The sequence below is a fragment of the Armigeres subalbatus genome, chromosome 3 (assembly GCF_024139115.2).
Source record: "Armigeres subalbatus isolate Guangzhou_Male chromosome 3, GZ_Asu_2, whole genome shotgun sequence".
Classification (NCBI taxonomy): Eukaryota; Metazoa; Arthropoda; class Insecta; order Diptera; family Culicidae; genus Armigeres; species Armigeres subalbatus.
The window spans coordinates 83,052,144-83,071,161 of record NC_085141.1 but is presented as its reverse complement, the minus strand read 5'-3'; the positions used below and the strand labels follow the sequence as shown (position 1 = coordinate 83,071,161).

General features: G+C 40.0%; 2 protein-coding genes across 3 annotated transcripts in view; one reads left to right on the top strand and one right to left on the bottom strand.

Moving 5' to 3' along the window:
* LOC134222525 (arrestin domain-containing protein 17-like) overlaps positions 1-1,758 on the bottom strand; it is a 54,866-nt gene extending 53,108 nt beyond the window's left edge. The window contains exon 1 of the mRNA XM_062701676.1: positions 1,671-1,758. The gene's annotated coding sequence lies outside the window, so the exon portion shown is untranslated. The remainder of the gene's footprint in view (positions 1-1,670) is intronic.
* LOC134222516 (TATA-binding protein-associated factor 172) overlaps positions 1-19,018 on the top strand; it is a 277,075-nt gene that overhangs the window by 204,104 nt on the left and 53,953 nt on the right. The window contains exon 1 of one of the 2 annotated variants that reach the window (XM_062701663.1): positions 1,917-2,352. The exons of the other annotated variant lie outside the window; for it this stretch is intronic. The gene's annotated coding sequence lies outside the window, so the exon portion shown is untranslated. Of the gene's footprint in view, positions 1-1,916; positions 2,353-19,018 lie in introns of those variants that run through there. 2 annotated transcript variants of the gene reach the window in all.

Genomic DNA, 19,018 nt, shown 5'->3' with positions numbered 1-19,018 from the left:
GTTGGATTATTGAGTGGTATTGGCGTTTTGCATCATATTCTCCTGTAAAAACGTAAACATACAAAATTCGTGCACATACTAATGCAAAATTAATAAGTATTGGGGTAATTTGACACTGGGGGATAAATTTATCCCCCAAAAAAGAACGAACTGGCAAACCTGTCAAAATCCATAGTAAAAAAATTGGATGTCGGTCCTCTGCAGTCAACACATGAAAGTATATGGTGTCGTGTAGGCTGTCGAAGTGGAGGCGATATAGGTGCTTCTCCATACAACATGTATGTATATCGTGTATCTACGACGTGATGTGATGTACGACTTTATATTGACTGAAAAGCGACCGTGTGCCGCTCAAAGCGCACAAGCCCATCAGGATTAATACCAGTGAGATCCTGATTACGGTATACTCGCTTTTTTTGAGCGATTGATTGTGTATTCTCGCGAAGGATAAAGAATTGAACAAATCAAGGAAATGCTAATACTGTAGTATAGAAGTTGCTTAGTCATATATGGTGAATCCCGATCTATGTCCCCACCCAACTAACACAACTTCCTTCCCGTGGTAATTCGGTATCTAGTAGCAACAATAACCACACACTAACATTCCCTCCCTTCCCCAACTGACTGTAAGGACTTGGCCGGCACCGTTATTGATGAACATTTGAGAGCTGCTGAAATGTGCACTTCGAGAATACATAGATGGTAAACTCCAACCACTATTCACTAGGATCGTAGTGCAATTGCACCAGTTCTGATCAATCACGGAGTAGCAACCATTGATATGTACAGTCAGTCTAAGCTAAGCTAAGCTCGGAGGTCCTCTGATCAGCGGCACCCAATGAGATAGATAGAAGGTGAGGAAGAAGACCAAATGCAAGCGTATTAGTGGATGATAGAAAATGTAAACAGCAAATGGTGACGTACATATTTGCACGGGTTCTTATGGGAGCTCGTTCGAATGTAGTAGTTAAAGGTTTTTCGCCATACACGAAAGGCACGCACACAATGTATGAATTTCCATACCTTAGTATTTATTTTCATTGAGCGGCACCCTCATAAGCACCACTGAGTTGGATATTGAAAAGGTATTTGTCGGGTCAAGATTTGTCTTTAGCTTTAGCCGGATTTTCTGATGCTCATAGACTATAGAGTATAACTAGTAGAACTCAGAAGTTCAAATAGAAAAATAAACCCCGATTATATGATTGAGGTATACCGGGTCACTGGAAATATTTAAGTTTTGCCATTCTTTTTAATAAATTATTTCTAAAACAATCTTTGCAAGATTAATTACCAAATAAATTTAACAATTAGGTTCTTCAAAAAAAATGTACAACGCATGCTTTTACATATTATTTATGAAACATTATATTTGAAAAAATAAATTACAAATTCATTAGTCGTCACCAGGAAACAAAGGGTAATTCCATGTTTATCTCGCATCTATACAGACCCCTCGTACGGTCTCAGCTTTGACAGATCACTTGTCCAGATGTGGTAGTGACATCCGATCGTATAATAACCATTGCGGCATCAATTAGCAATCAGCTGTTTTCAATGCGTAGCTTTATTTTTATTAGTATTTTATTCTTGAATTTGATTACAAATTCCAATGAGTGATATTAAGATTTTTCTGATTGTTTGAAATTATGATAAGATTAATTACGTACCAGAAAATGTTCCTCGCAAAGCTTTGGAAAATTGAAGCTAAATATTGTAAACAAACAGACACATACGCCACAGTTCTGTCAGTCAATTTGTCTTGCATGACAGTTCAGAGTTCACCAACACAAGATCCGCTGTGCACTACTACAGAGGCGCAAAATGAAAGAAATTAACTTGCAGTTGTGGAATGGCGAACAGTATAAATTTGAACTTCGACGATGCATGATTTCTCTGAAAAATCAATTTTCCCTCTAGGTTCTCCGGTGATAGTGACAGTGTTTGGTGATTTTCTAGTGAATGGTTTTGTGAATCTGCTGCACTCTCCTGTTATCATTACCCAGTTCCCAGCACAGGCAATAATAGTAGCCGCACTAGCAGGGGTGTGTTCAAGTGGTACTAGATCGGAAGTTTTTCGTGGAAAACCGAAAGTGCGATTGAAACCGTGGAAGATACCTGGCGCCGGAAGTGAGCGAAAGAAAGGCCAGCGCCGTCAGAGTGTTGTGATCAAGGGCTGAGCCTGTTCTATTCTGTGCTGTTACTACAGTGGTTGCGGAATTTTTCGCTGGATTGAAGCGTAAAATGGGAAAAATTGGAGCATCCTAGTTTGAAACGATGTCGTGCATACACCGGAAGTGCATCAATGCAAAGGGAAAACCAGACGCGCAGCTGAAAAAGGACTCGGAGAAGGTAGGTCGATTTTTTGCCGTCGTTTTCTAGCACTTCTAACGTCGTAGGGGGAACTAAATTGATCGTCCATGTCTGCTGCTGCTGCTGCTCGCTCGCTTCACAGTGTGATGACGACGTTTGTGAGTGCGTGTGCATTTTTCAGTCTACGTCGTTTTGCTCCATTCTTCTTCCATCCTACCAGCGTTTTATATGGAGGCATTCCATACGAAAACAACAATCGCTTGGCGGGACCGTTTTTATTTTTTGTTTTGTTTTCTGCGCTGTTTAAATAAATCAAACGATTTGTTGGGTTGTAATCATCATGATAATGTCAATAATAATTTTAGATATTGTTATAGATATTATTTATTTTAATTTGAGGAATACTGTAAACATCTTATGTTTTTATAATCTATATTTATTATTTGTTTTTATTAGGTAAACATCAAGACTTTCACTTATTTATACATATTACGAAAGTAAACAGAGTTCTTTAACTAATTTTATCTGCTAATTATCTAATACATGCATTCATCTCTTAGAATAGGTGTTCCGTGTTTTCTTAATACTATCATCCTTATTTGCTATGTTACATTTTTAGTTATTATTAATACATTTCAATTGCCTCTGGCAGTTAGGATTTTTCCTCTGGTTGAATTGAACCATGTAGGAATTACAATGTTTTCAACTTAAACTAAACTTAACCTAATTAATACTAAGGGTACAAGGAGCTAATCGTTGCAATAGAAGATTGCAACGATTTTTGTCTAAAATTTGAAAGTATTTTATTGGACATTTTGTTGCAATGTCTCAATATTAGAAATTCTTTGAAGTTCATTGGTATTTAACCACGGAGGCAACTTCAGAATCATTTTCATAGTTTTGAATTTTGAATCCTCTGAAATGCCTTCTTTCTGGTATTGCAGTAACTATTCCACATTGGCACAGCAAAAGATTGTTCTTAAGACAATGTTTTGATTTTCTGTTTTTATAAGTGTCTACTTAATATTTGATACATTTGGCTTGAATACCGTCTATGTGACTTTTAAAAGTAAATTTTTGATCTAGCAGAAGTCCTAAATATTTAGCTTCACTGACTCATTTATTGGAACCCCATTCATAGTGACAATATGTCTGCTAGAAGGTTTCAAATAAGAAGCTCTCGGCTTATGTGGGGATATTATAAGCTGAGTTTTGGAAGCATTCGGAGAAATTTTCCATTTTTGCAAGAAAGTGGAGAAAAAATCCAAACTTTTTTGCAATCTACTACAAATCACACGAAGGCTTCGCCCTTTGGCTGAGAGGCCCGTGTCATCTGCAAACAAAGATTTTTGACACCCTGGGGGTAAATCAGGTAAGTCAGAAGTAAAGTTGTTATACAATATGGGCCTTGGGGAACACCAGCTCTTACAGGTAATCTATCAGATTTAAGATTCTGATAGTTTACCTGCAGTGAGCGATCTGTTAAATAATTTTGGATCATTTTAATAATGTCCAGAGGAAAATACAAATTCATCAATTATACAATCAAACCTTCATGCCAAACACTGTCAAATGCTTTCTCTATATCAAGAAGAGCAACTCCAGTCGAATATCCTTCAGATTTGTTGAGCCGAATTAAATTCGTAACTCTTGATAACTGATGGGTGGTTGAATGGCGAAAACCAAATTGCTTATTAGCAAAAATAGAATTGTCATTAATATGAACCATCATTCTGTTTAAAATAATCTTCTCAAACAGTTTGCTTATTGAAGAAAGCAAACTGATTGGGCGATAACTAGAAGCCTCAGCTGGATTTTTCTCCGGCTTCAAAATTGGAACAACTTTGGTGTTTTTCTGTTTATCTGGAAAGTATGCTAATTGAAAACATTTGTTAAATAAATTATCCAAAAAGGATAAAGAGCTCTCAGGAAGTTTTTTGATAAGTATGTATAAAATACTATCATTATCCGGGGCTTTCATATTTTAAAATTTTGTAGTATTAGATCTCAATTCATCCAAATTAGTTCCCAACGAAGGTTCAAAAACATTCTCTTGATTGTGAATGTCTTCGAAGCTCCTGTAACCTGATCCTCAATTGGACTAGTGAGACCTAGACTAAAATATGGGCGCTCTCGAACTGCTGAGCAAGTTTTTGAGCCTTTTCGCTATTTGTTAGTAAAATTTGATTCCACCTTTAAGCGCTGGAATCGGCTTTTGAAGTTTTTTTTAAAGAATTTTCGAGACATTATTCTCAAAGTTGGTATTTCACAGAACAGTGCTGTTGGACAGTATCAAACGAAGCATATAATTTATGTTTGATACGTCTATTAATGACAATGGCGACCCCAGCACAGGCGCTGTCAAGACGATCATTTCGGTAAATAAAATAATTTGGATCTCTTTTGATGAAAATACCAGGTTTTATATATGTTTCAGTTCTAATGGCAATGTGCACATTATGAACTGATAGGAAGTTGAATAATTCATCTTCCTTACCCTTTAAAGAGCGGGCATTCCAATTTAAAATTTTCAAAGAATTATTTGGATCCAATAAAACAAAGTCCAATAACAGTACGTTCATTGGACAGTTTATTGATAATAGTTGTTATTCCTTTGCGTGAGTCGCGTCGCAACGTCGCGTTTACTCTGGTGGGCACCCAAGGCTAAACATATTTTACAATTCTTTCTAAAAACCACGTATTGAATCTTGGAATTTTGAGACAGAAAAGAATAAGTAGGTATCGGTTTTGTCTTCGGGATTTAACTCATAAAAGAATTAAACGGGCCTGCAACATGCTTTTATGCATAGATGCGTCTTACGTTTCGTGGTTTCAATATATAGGGGGATAGTCTAAATAAGAAATATGTATGAAAACTTTAGAACAATTGAAAATACAAAATTGTGAAAAAAAAATGAATTTTGAAAATCGGTTCATCCTTCCGTGAGTCTAATTGCCTCAAAGAAAATGTAAATTCATTTTTATATATAGATGTCACAGCTTTTAGGGGGGTGGGTGGCGGTTTAAGATTTTGTGACAGTGCATGTGCTATATCTAGAGTAGATCTGTTCACCATTTTCAAAAGTATTTCAGATTCAAAGTGCCACCCCTCTATTTCAATGAGTATCTTAAATGGAGTCTCCTGACCAATTTTCAGCCAAATCCATGGAGATTTAGAGGTGCATCAAACGAGATTTGTGATTTTTCAGTCTTTTTCGTAAAAAATCATCTGAATGCATCAATTTAACTCCACATAATAAAAGGATTAGTCGTTGATAGCTTCTTTAGGCTATTCTCTACCACTTTGTCATGGGTACAAGGCTGTTTGGAGGGCTTATTCTGTGACTTTTTATTAGATTTAGCTGAGAAAATGCCTTAAAACCAGAAAAATAATTTTAGGTGCTTCTGGGGATAGTATAAATTTTCAATATGTGCCCAATTCAATTTTTCCTTTCATTTCCTTCGAGTGTTGCGGAAGTTTCGTCCATACATCACTTTATTCTGAAAAATAAGCTTCGGCATGTAATAATGCAGTTTTCATGAATTACTCAACATTTGAATAGGGTAGTCAAGCAAGACCATTCCCCCCATACTAAAACAAAGTTGACCATGATTTATGAGCAATGTCATCCAGTATGCTCGACCCACTGGTATGGATCTAGAGTGGGCCATGTGGTAGTGTCAGGGCCTAGAGAAAAGCGCGACAGAGGGGGTAGGGTGGTTTAGAAAACTCAAAAAGTAGTGGACGTCATATTTGAATCACCCCTAATCCAATGGTGATCGGTTTAAACATTTTCATTGCGAAAGGTCATATCACGATTTCAGTTCCACGTACCGGTTTTGCTTGGTAGCGCATTAATATGATAGAGGCGCACGATGAACAAATAAATATATCGCGGCTCGGAGAGGGATGTTTACCTTAGCACTTGTCTCATCGGGGATTTTAACATTGAGGTCTGCTGGGTACTCGCGGCGAGTGTGTTAAATTTAGAACTTGGTTCAACCCTATAGGAACTATCGTACTGCACACTATGAAAATTGCCGGAAAATACTAAATTTTCCGGACGTGCTTAATGTGCAATCGTTTGGGCAGAAAATCGTGATTGAATGGGTACAACTTTCGAACTGTATTTGCCTAAAACTGTTGGCAAAATGCCAAAGAAGTAAGGAAGAATTGAAATACTACAACCATAGACGTCAATCTACGTGCGGTCGCTCTTCTATCATCAAGCCGAATCGACGCTGGGAGCTTTAGATTGGACGAAATATTATTTATAACATATACAGTCTGGCGTGGGGATTAGAGTCTGAAGCCGATACTATTCTAATTCTACACTATGTTTGAGTTTGAGTAATGCTTCTGATCACTTTCGCGAGATTAACGCTATTAATCGAAATATGTACTTGTTTATTGTTAGATGCAATTGAAGATTTTTTTTTCTTTATTGGCTCTAATCGATTGCTGTAAAGAATGATAATAATGGAATCATTATATTTGTATTCCTTAGCTCTTATTTGGGTTGTTTAGGGGTAACGTTGCTTAGGGGAAAAACTTATTGAAACCCCAATTTTTCATAAATTTTTGATGCCCTGGAACTATTTTTTATTTGCATTTTCAAATTATATGGGACGAAGAATAAGTTCTAATGAATGTTAATTTTAATGTTCTTTGAATGTTAATGTCATTCTTTCGATTAAAATTATGTATTTTCTTATTGGGATTAACAACGTCTTCAATGTGTAAAAACTGGCGATGATGATACTACCATCTATTGTAGCACTGGTCATATCTGACAAACGATTTGTTCATGTTTATATTTTATTGTTTTTATTTCATCAAACTCCTGTATGGGTGGGGTGGTTCCATAAGCAGAAACACTTAGGTGTTATCCACGGATGGTGTAGACAATCACCTTCGAAAAGAATGTTCGTTCAAGCAATGAAACAATCGAGCACTCGTTTCCCGGTTTGGCCCAATAGATGGGGAGAAGAGCCCGCCCTTTAATGTTAACAATAGGAAGTTGGCAATTCCACTCTTTCTATTCAAATAGCTCCAATCGGGTGCCGTGATGGTGCATTTATATATATTAATCATTTAGTTTTGAAATAAATTATTATAAAATATACTATGGAATTCTCTCACCAATTGCCGTACGTGAAAAATACAATAATTATTTTTCTATCGTTTGTCCAAGATGGGCAAGATTCTTCCTTCAACACTAGTAAAAGATATTTTAGTTACAAGATAAACATTGTCGCTGTCGTCGCTGTCCGGAACATCTTTTGCTGGCGAGGATAAGGGATCTAAATGTCAATGAAGGAAAAATACATACGATTTGACAGTTAGGTACCACACATATTTCGGACAGTAGAACAAAGGGAGCCGAAGCGACAATCTTTATCTGGTAACTAAAATATCTTTTGAAACGACTATCTTTATCTGGTAACTTAAATATCTTTTACACTGGTATGTAAAATAAAAAATGATTTCAAATTAGTATTTTGGCCACAACTTCGGATCCCATTGTCCGATCCGATCAATTTTCAATAGGCAACAATGAGACAGGATTCCCCGTCGAACGCAATTTGTTGCGAGTAAATTGGGTAAGGCTCAAAGAAAGTTGGGCGAAGAAAACAGCTTCCAAGCATGAAAATCATTGGCCTATTTTAAAACTGATCTCAGTAAGCCGTTCTCAACCTTCTTCTGGAGAGGTACCCCTTCGAATGTATTGAGGTACTTCCTATTTTTCGTTGTAAATAAAAATAAGCACAAGTCCTGAAAAACGGTCCGGAAAAGTAACGGGATATATTGTACTCCAAAAGTTGTCTGAAATTTTCGCTGTTCGCTAATTTAAATTAGGTTTATGCATAATTTGAGGACTTTTGAAAGCTTCCGAGGCTCTTAAAGAGAGGTCACCCGTAACTCTGGGTAGACATCTTTACGTGGTGTGTTACGGGGTAAGATCTCCGACAGCTACATTGCCAGCCACAGGCAAATCCTAACCTAATGAATACCTTCCTCATTATCCAAATTCGTGGTACTTATGAGGGTGTCGCTAAGTCGGTGGCCTCTCGTTAAGTGAGTTTAAAATTAACATCAACACTTCCTTCCTCTCCCTAGTTACGGTGATGACGCTCATCAGGAGTAGTAATCCTCCTTTTGTCATTTTTGTTCAAGACTGGAATCAAGGACCACTCCCCTGATAGCATTCTAGATAAGGATCTCAAAAGTAAAACATGAGTATAAATAGTGTCCCATCTACGAATATCACCGTAACAATGCTAATACTAATGATTCCGAGGCTCTAAAAAAGAGGCCTCCGAGGCTCTTGGAAGTAGGCTTCGGCGGCTCTTGAAAGGATCCTTTCGAATCTCTTGAAGAAAGGCTTTCGAATTTTTTGAAAAGAGGCTTCCGAAGCTCTTAGAAGGAAGCTTCTGAGCATTTTGTAAGGTCGCTTCCAAGGCTCTTGAAAGAAGGATTGCGAGCCTCTCAAAAGGAGTTTCCGAGCCATTTGAAAGGAAATTTCAGAGTCTCTTTAAAGAAGACTTCCAAACCTCATGAAAAGAGGCTTTCGAGCGTCTTGAAAGGAGGCTTCCGAGCTTCTTGAAAGGAGGCTTTCGGTGTCTTGAAAGGAGGTCTTCGAGTCTCTTGAAAGGGGGCTTCCGCGACGCTTGAAAGGAGGCATCAGAGCCTTCTGAGGTTTCCGTGTCGCTTGAAAGGAGGCATCAGAGCCTTCTGAGGTTTCCGTGTCGCTTGAAAGGAGGCTTTCAAGCCGCTTGAAAATAGGTTTCCAAGCCACTTGTAAGAGGCTTCCGAGCTTTCTAGCCTCTTGGAAGGAGGCTTCCAAGCCGTTTGAAAAAGGCTTCCGAGTCTCTTGTAAGGAAGCTTCCGAGTTTTTTGAAAGATGACATTCAAGCTTCTAGAAAGGAGGTTTTTGAGTCTCTTGAAATGAGGCTTCCAAGCGTTACTTAAAAGAGGCTTCCGAACCTCTTGAAAGAAGGCTTTCAAGCCTCTAGAAAAGGAGACTTCCGAGCCTCTTGAAAGAGGGTTTCTGAGTCTCTTGAAAGGAGGCTTCCAAGCCGCTTGAAAGAGGCTTCCGAGCCTCTTGAAAGGAAACTTCCGCGTTTCTTGAAAAGAGGATACCAAGTCTCTTGAAAGGAGGCTTCTGAGCCATTTCACAGGCCTTTTGAAAGGAGGCTTCGGAACATCTCGAAAGGAAGCTTACGAGCTGCTTAAAAAAGGGGTTTCCAAACTTCTAATAACCAGTGTTGGTAAAAACTCAAAATCTAAAAATTCATGAACGAGCCAAATTCTTCGTGATATGAAACGCAATAAACTCAACACCTGAACACTCATGGCTGAGTTGAATCATCCATTTGAATGATCGTAGGTTTTCTTTTGGTTGTTGTGGCAGGATGTAAGTAAGTAAAGCGGGACGTAATAGATTTCGAGATTTACTAAACGTCATGCATATCATGTACAAACCAAAGTTTTAGAATAAATAATTACACAATTATCAAAACTCAAAAAGTGTTTTCGCATTTTCGTCCAAGGTACCCCCTGGGGCCAGTGAATTTACTCCCAGGGGTACGTGTATCCCAGGTTGAGAACCGCTGTAGTAGGGGATGTTCTTCTTATTCTTTATTCTTAGTGTTCTATTAACATTCCTACAGTTATTAATTAAAAGCTCTCATATGCCCACCATTGCATAACTGTGTATCTTGTGTGTTTGGCAAACATATTTGACCGGGAATGCAAGGTCGGGAATGTTTTCCACTTGAACACACCAGACCGTACCAAGAGTCGAACTCGTCATCTTTGAAATAGCAATCCGTACTTGCAAAGCCAACTGGAGGGAGACCCTTGGTGGGGAAAGTAACGTCAATAAAAAGAGAGAAAATGGTTAAGGGGGAACAAAGATTGGCAACAAATCACTACACAAATCCTTATTTTTTGAATGAGTGGTTGTGTTATTTCTCGTTGTTACACTACCACAATTACAATTTTCCGAAGGACTGAAAGAGACAGACGACACACCGCCGGTGGTAAATCATTCAGAAAGTTCTTTTCATCGCCCATTTTATCAGACACAGAGATGACAGAGAATGGGTTTTACGAACTGATTAAAAGTACAAAAATCAATGATTTGAAACTTTTATAACGCACCTTTGGTATTATACATATACAAGTTATAAAGAAAACGTACAAAAAATGACATAAGATAGGGGATACATACGTATTCCACTACTTTCCAATTCTTATTTGAGTCAAGTCATGTTCACCGATAAATTCAATTTAAAACTTTAGTACATATAATAAATATTATCCAGATAGTGCTAATTAGTAAGCAGTGACGAATATATGTGTGCAGTTTTATAACTAGGTCAAAATTAAAATGGCGTTGCTAGGTAATTCCCAAACAAACATTGAAACCCAAACATGGTTCTTGGGATTGTTGATACTCGTTAGGTGATTGCGAATCAAACCTTAGTTTTCGAGTGAGTGCGCCTCATTCATCCTATGAGACTTTATTTCGTTGTATTATTTGCTTCTTATCATTTATTATTTATCTCAAACATCTGCAGAATCACACGTCACAGATCTGCGATTTCAGGGTGTTGTTATTTTGACAATCATCCCAGCCCAATCATGCATTTGTTCTTATCAATGTTTTTTCGGCTAAGTTGGTACAAGTTTCATTGCGATTACAATGCATGATAAGAAAGGTCAACAATAAGAAAAATTGAAGATGCGTGGAGACTAGAAATAAATGTTGCTTCCTTTTTCGCCAGAGTGAATAACACCTGAGCTAGCAAGAAGCACGCCCACGTTATAAAAAATGTCTATGCTAAATACTATCGTTTCGATCCGGCCGGGCATTGACATCAATCATTGCGGCAGAGGGCATAGAAATCGATTCCATTTCTCTACGCTGCGCATGCTGAAACCAGATTGACCTACCGGCAGCTATTATTGTAACTAAATTGCCCAGAACAATGCTAATAATGTGTTCAACCAATCGTCTAACTCCGCATACGCGACAGCTTGCCAACGCATCGGAGCAAGCAGCAAGAACTTACCCTGGTATAACAGTTAGAATGTATAGACGTCGCAGTTGTGCGCAGTTCGGTCGAATAATACTAGAATCATGTTATGTGTTCCCCACAGCACGCGCATTTTTCACCTGTGTAGTCGCGGGCTGTTTCGACTTTTCTGTACTTTTTGTTATAAAGTTCCTTCTCCTATCTAAACGTAAAACGGTCTCTATCAGTTTGGATAATAGCTAATAACATGTGCTGTTCACGCGTCTATTTGCTCTTGACATTTTTAGGGCTGAGTCCAATTTTCAGCACTCATCGTCCGTATTACAGATGAATTTCCATTATGTTTCAAATGCAAAAATCTCATCCTAACTCTAAGGAATGATAATTACATAACATTATTCGATATATTTTGCACTATAATGGCAAATGAGATTTCGAATCGAACAGGATAGGACATTCTTCCTTTGTCTTACAATGCAGAACGAAGATCAGTTTCTTACCCTATTCGACGACACCGCTTTGGAGTTTTACTCGTGGTGTGGTATAAATATGATCCCTCCTAGGTGTCTAGTCAAGTCTTTATTGAATAAAAATTTTCGTCATCGCTACTAAGACTCGTTCACTGCTATCACTGCTGCTGTTGTGTTATGGCAGCTTTATAAAAGAGCAATAAAGAAGGCGAAATTGACAATCAAGAATATCACAGCTTTCCTATTATTGTGATATCAAATGAGAAACATTTATTTTACAATGTGTAATTACTTAACCTAGCTTTAAAAAAATCATATTAATTTATTAACATAGAATATTAAACATTCATAAATCCTCCATAACAATAAATGCTCCATATAATCTTATTGGAGGTTCTGCTATTTTTCTTTTTTAATTACAATTTATTAAAGTAGCGTTTATGTTTTCCTGTTGCATTATTCTTCTATAGAACAGTCACTGGGAGGCATTGAATAATATGGTAGAAGTAGAGCATTCTACACTGAGTGGATTCTATTCTGCTGATCAAACGTAGCTGTATGCTCAGCTGGGGAAAATCAAAGCTCTGTACATTTAGCAAAATGGTGTGTGTTTGATATGTTCAGTCAGCCCAGCATACGGCCCCATGCTGATAGAGGTGCGGCAGAAGTGTATGTGCTTTTTGTCAATGAATATTATTGTAAACACAGACTCGGTTGTGTTATAGGTTGTAAGTCTGTAACTGAGTGATGAAAACGTTTCAGAGCTCTGAACCGTTGTTTGGTCATTAGTCAACAATAACCTTAATAACGTTATGCCACGTAACAATAGTTAAAGAATTATTTAAAAATCAAAATTCGGCGACATTTACTTGATTTCTGAACTAAGAACAATGCCGCTGGTGATTCCCCCATTGACTTCAAGAAAGTAATATTGTTCAGCATCTGTTTCACTGGTTTCCCGTGCGAAAATAGTGATATTCAGATGAAATTTCGAGGACATTATTTTGTTCAAAAAGGCGAGCGTTACAATGCGTTATGCTTAAAAGTATACATCACTGAAAATCTCAGAAAGCACACAATAAGTTTTTTTGTCAAAATTGTGAATTTAAAGCACAGGAATCTTCTCATTGATGCATGCCAATCGAAAGATAAGACTTTGCTTCGGCTCAATTGACCAGGGTAAATTGGAAATTCTATTTTATTGAAGAGACTTAATTGGAAGTGTTCAAAATGTTTACATTTGGGGGTCAAAAATGTGTTGCACTGTCCAAAACGAAGAATATTTGAATTTCAGAAAGTTACAATTCTCAGCGATCAATCAACACTTGATGTCAATTTCAAATTTCTGTTTCATAAATGAGACTTCCATCTATGAAATGGTGTGATCTCCGTATATATATCAAACGTGCTATTACATATAAGCAGATATCGGTAAGCACTTCCTATAGGGGTCCAAAATGGAACATTTACCCTACATGGCTGCGTTTATAGTTCGAGTATGTAGCACTGAATGAATCAACAAACTGATGACCATAGTTTTCGATACTTATAAGAAATATACACGAAAAATAGATGCGTAGTTTGAGAGGTACCTAGAGGACTCGCGTGTAATTTTTTTAATTTAAATTTGTCCAGATGAGATCTCCAAACCAATCAGGCCAATCAGGATTTCAGGCCAATTGTGTTTTGTAATTTTGAAAATTTGTTGATTTTTTATTCATTCGTAAAGACACCTTTTTCTAAACTACAACATATTTTGTCAATTGTCATAAGACGAGCTTGTACATTTCCATTTAATTCCATCACTTGATTATACCTTTGACAGATACGTATTTCGACCTCAACAGTAGAGTCGAGTCAAGTACGAGACACTGAAGACGGCCTTACAGTTGAGGTCGAAATATGTATCTGTCAAAGGTACAACCAAGTGGTGGAATTAAATAGAATTGTACAAACTCGTCTTATGACATTCCACTAAAAGCTCAAAATAATTTTCTTATCATATTTTATTCATAACTGAGGGGGTCAAACGCAAAGGGGTGTAAGTGACAAAAACTTAGTTTTGAGATAAATGGATGCAAAGTTTTTCAATATTTTTTGGTTCCATACAAAATGTATGGAGGTTCAAAAATATACTAATTTTCTGTGAATTATCACATTTTTTTATAAACATCGTACAAACTATATCAGCATATTGCCGCAAAGCTCTAGAACCAGAGATGTTTTTGCTATAGTAAACTCAATTTTGACAAAAATGCCACTTACACCCCTCTGCTTCTAACCCCCTCAACTGTAAACGCTAAACGTTTCTAATCAATTTATTTTTTTAGAAGGAATCACTGATTGAAAGCTCAGCCTATCGTAAAATCAAGGTAAGCGATGCGCGGTAACAAATCAAGACTATGCTGGGTTCGATTCGCGGTCCGGAGTTGAAATTTTTCTCGACTTCCCTGGGCATAAATGTATCGTAACTCGGCTTAGAAACCTCACAGTTACTAACTGTGGAAGTGCTTAATAAACGTTATGTTGCGAGGTGGCAATGTTCCAGTGGGGAATGTAATGCCAATTAGAAGAAAAACAACAAGAAGAAGGTGTTCAATACTCGAAATCGAGGAGGTCAAACGCAAAGGAGTGGAGCGTTTCATATAATTTGTATGGAAGTTAAAAATAAATACTAATTCTCTGCGAATTTTTAAATTTATTACAAACAACATACAAACTATATCAATATATTGTCGCAAAGCTCTAAAACCAAACCATTTTTCGTTGCAGTCAACTCAAACTTGACCAAAATATCAAAGGGTTGTGCTGCCAACCCCCTCAATTTTTTTTTCGAAATTAATTCAAAACAGTTCCTGTGTAACAAAATTCATGAAAAATTGAATTTAGGCTCAGTTTTTATAACAGATTCAAGATATGAAATAATGAAAAAACGGGTTTGGTAGTCATATGGCTACTGCTTCTTCCTCATACGCAGGAGGTCATGAGTTCAATCCCAGGTCCGTTCCATTCTCCTACTTTGTATCTTTCTCTATATTTGTCATGCGATTGCTAGCGCTAGAACTGGAAATGGACTTCCATGCCGTTTCCATTTCTATCCTATACCTTCACCCAACCAGAGAATGCATGATTCAAGATGAATACACAACTAGGTGTTCCAATCTGCCAAATTCACGATTGAGCTATTTTGGATTTTAGTATGGGAGAGCCAGCGGGTTTGTTTTCATTTTACACTGAAAATGAATTTTTCACCCCCGCCTTCTTCTCTTCCACAAACTTGGCAGATTGGAGCACCTAGTAGTGTATTAATCAAAAAGATGGTAATATGGGATTTGGAATTGAGAATTTTCGAATATTTTTCAAATGCGATTCGCCCTAGTGGTGACGCATGGTACATTGGTTCATCAACTTGTTGTGCCTAAACTTTTTGTGAAACAATTTAAGGTTTATACCTTTCCTGCAGATTATCAGCTAAAATAAAAAGAAATTTGCAAATAAATTTTATGTGTGTGTTAATAACCACCCGCTATAGAAGAATCCACATATACTATGCGAATTTGTAGCCAGAATTTATGTGTGCCACACATAAATAATATGATTGGACTTTTGTCAGTTATTATTTAATCAGACTAAGGCCGAAGTGGCCTGTGCGGTATATAAGAGTCTTCTCCATTCGGCTCGGTCCATGGCTACACGTCGCCAACCACGCAGTCTACGGAGGGTCCGCAAGTCATCTTCCACCTGATCGATCCACCTTGCCCGCTGCGCACCTCGCCTTCTTGTGCCCGTCGGATCGTTGTCGAGAACCATTTTCACCGGATTACTGTCCGACATTCTGGCTACGTGCCCGGCCCATCGCAGTCGTCCGATTTTCGCGGTGTGAACGATGGATGGTTCTCCCAACAGCTGATGCAATTCGTGGTTCATTCGCCTCCTCCACGTACCGTCCGCTATCTGCACCCACCATAGATGGTATGCAGCATTTTCCTATCGAAAACTCCAAGCGCGCGTTGGACCTCCACGGGCATCGTCAAGGTCTCGTGTCCATAGAGGACTACCGGTCTAATTAGCGTTTTGTAGATTGTCAGTTTGGTACGGCGGCGAACTCTATTCGGTCGGAGCGTCTTGCGGAGTCCAAAGTACGTACGATTTTCAGCCACTATGCGTCTCCGAGTTTCTCTGCTGGTGTCATTTTCGGCAGTCACCAGTGAGCCCAAGTACACAAATTCTTCTACCACCTCGATTTCGTCACCACCGATGCAAACTCGCGGTGGGTGGCTCACATTGTCTTCTCTTGAACCTCTGCCTATCATGTACTTCGTCTTCGACGTGTTGATGACTAGTCCGATCCGCTTAGCTTCCCTCTTCAGTCTGATGTAGGCTTCCTCCATCTTCTCAAAGTTACGTGCCATAATATCTATGTCGTCGGCGAAACCAAATAGCTGGACGGACTTATTGAAAATTGTACCACTCGTGTTAATCCCTGCTCTTCGTATTACCCCTTCCAAAGCGATGTTGAATAGCAAACACGAAAGACCATCACCTTGCCGTAACCCTCTGCGGGTTTCGAAGGGACTCGAGAATGCTCCTGAAACTCGAACTACGCACATCACCCGATCCATCGTCGCTTTGATCAACCGTGTCAGTTTATCCGGAAAACCGTGTTCGTGCATTAGCTGCCATAGCTGGTCCCGATCGATTGTATCATATGCGGCTTTGAAGTCGATGAATAGATGATGTGTGGGCACGTTGTATTCGCGGCATTTCTGCAGTACTTGGCGAATGGCGAACACCTGGTCCGTGGTGGAGCGTTCGCCCATAACACCCGCCTGGTACTGCCCCACGAACTCTCTTGCAGTTGGTGCTAGTCGACGGCATAAAATTTGGGAGAGTACCTTGTAGGCGGCGTTCAGCAATGTGATTGCGCGGTAGTTGCTACAATCCAGCTTATCGCCCTTTTTGTAGATGGGACACACGACACCTTCCATCCACTCCTGCGGCAAAACTTCCTCCTCCCAAATCTTGGTAATGACCCAGTGCAGCGCTCTAGCCAGTGCCTCACCACCGTGTTTAAATAGCTCTCCTGGTAGTTGGTCAACCCCAGGGGCTTTGTTGTTCTTCAGCCGGCCAATCTCCTCCTGGATTTCTTGGAAATCCGGAGCCGGTAGAATTATGTCCTGCGCGCGTTCTCCCAGGTCTATCACCATACCGCCATCTTCGTCTGCCACATCGCCATTCAGGTGTTCTTCGTAGTGCTGCCGCCACCTTTGGATCACCTCACGCTCGTTCGTAAGAAGGTTCCCGTTTATGTCCTTACACATATCAGGCTGTGGCACGTGGCCCTTACGTGAACGGTTCAACTTCTCATAGAACTTTCGTGTGTTATTAGCGCGGTACAGTTGCTCCGTTTCTTCACGGTCTCGATCTTCCTGCTGGCGCTTTTTCCTCCGGAAAATCGAATTTTGTCTGTTCCGCGCCTGTTTATATCGTGCCTCGTTCGCCCTCGTGCGGTGTTGCAGCAATCTCGCCCATGCTGCATTCTTCTCTTCCACTAACTGCTCACATTCGCCGTCATACCAGTCGTTTCTCTGATCCCGGGGCACCGTGCCAAGTGCAGCGGTTGCGGTGCTACCAATGGCGGATCGAATATCTCTCCAGCCATCTTCAAGAGACGCTGCGCCTAGCTGCTCTTCCGTTGGAAGTGCCACTTCCAGCTGCTGCGCGTATTCTTGGGCTAGTCTACCATCTTGTAGCCGCCCAATGTTAAGCCGCGGCGTCCGACTTCGACGCGTGTTGTACACCGTCGAGAGTTTTGAGCGCAGGCATACTGCAACGAGGTAGTGGTCGGATTCAATATTCGCACTGCGGTAAGTGCGGACGTTCGTGATGTCGGAGAAGAATACCGTCGATTAGAACGTGGTCGATTTGGTTTTCCGTTTCTTGGTTAGGTGATCTCCATGTGGCCTTGTGGATATTTTTGCGGGGAAAGAAGGTGCTTCGGACTACCATTCCGCGAGATGCTGCGAAGTTTATGCATCGTTGGCCGTTGTCATTCGATACGGTGTGCAGACTATCCGGTCCGATGACCGGTCTATACATTTCCTCCCTTCCTACCTGTGCGTTCATGTCACCGATGACGATTTTAACGTCCCGCAGTGGGCATCCATCGTATGTCTGCTCCAGCTGTGCGTAGAACGCTTCTTTCTCGTCGTCGGGTCTCCCTTCGTGTGGGCAGTGCACGTTGATGATGCTATAGTTGAAGAAACGGCCTTTAATCCTCAGCTTGCACATCCTTGCGTTGATTGGCTGCCACCCAATCACGCGTTGGCGCATCTTACCCAGCACTATGAAGCCGGTTCCCAGCTCGTTGGTGGTGCCACAGCTTTGGTAGAAGGTAGCCGCTCGATGCCCGCTTTTCCACACTTTCTGTCCTGTCCAGCAAATCTCCTGCAGCGCCACGACGTCGAAGTTGCGGGGATGTAATTCATCGTAGATCATCCTGTCGCAACCTGCGAAACCTAGCGACTTGCAATTCCATGTTCCAAGCTTCCAATCGTGATCCTGTATTCGTCGCCTGGGTCTTTGCCGATTATATCGAGTCGCATTATCTCTTATATTGTTCGTAATGATTGGTTTTCTAGGCGGCTTATTGGGCCAGCGCAAACCTCCTGTCTCGTCGGAGGGCCGTCGTGTCAGGGCTGTTTAGCGTCCCACCTAACACCAGGACTTGGGCTTGTGCGCTTTGAGCGGCACACGGTCGCTTTGGTGGGGCCTACTTGCGGATACATGCAGCTTTTTATAGAGGTTTAACAGGGCCCACTGTCAAACCCCACCACATCCTAGGCAAGCCCCACAACTCGCAGATGGCCTGGGGAGGGATCGTCAAGCCCTTGGACATAGTCCCTGCTGCCCGTGACTTTTGTCAGTGTTGCGATCAAAAACAACCTGGTTTGAGATCAAGGCCTACTTGAAGTTTCACAGCGTAGATGATGAAATACGGAAGATTGATTTCTGCTTCGTTTAGAAGCAGGTGGGTGGCACGACGCCATGTTTTTGCAGCCCACATCTCAGTGTAAAATTCATGATAGTATGTGTTTTGTTTACAAACATCACATTTGATTCTCATTAGGATACAGAACTGTCTATGGGATACGGTCGCGCAATGTTGGCTGCAAAACAAACCTTTTGTG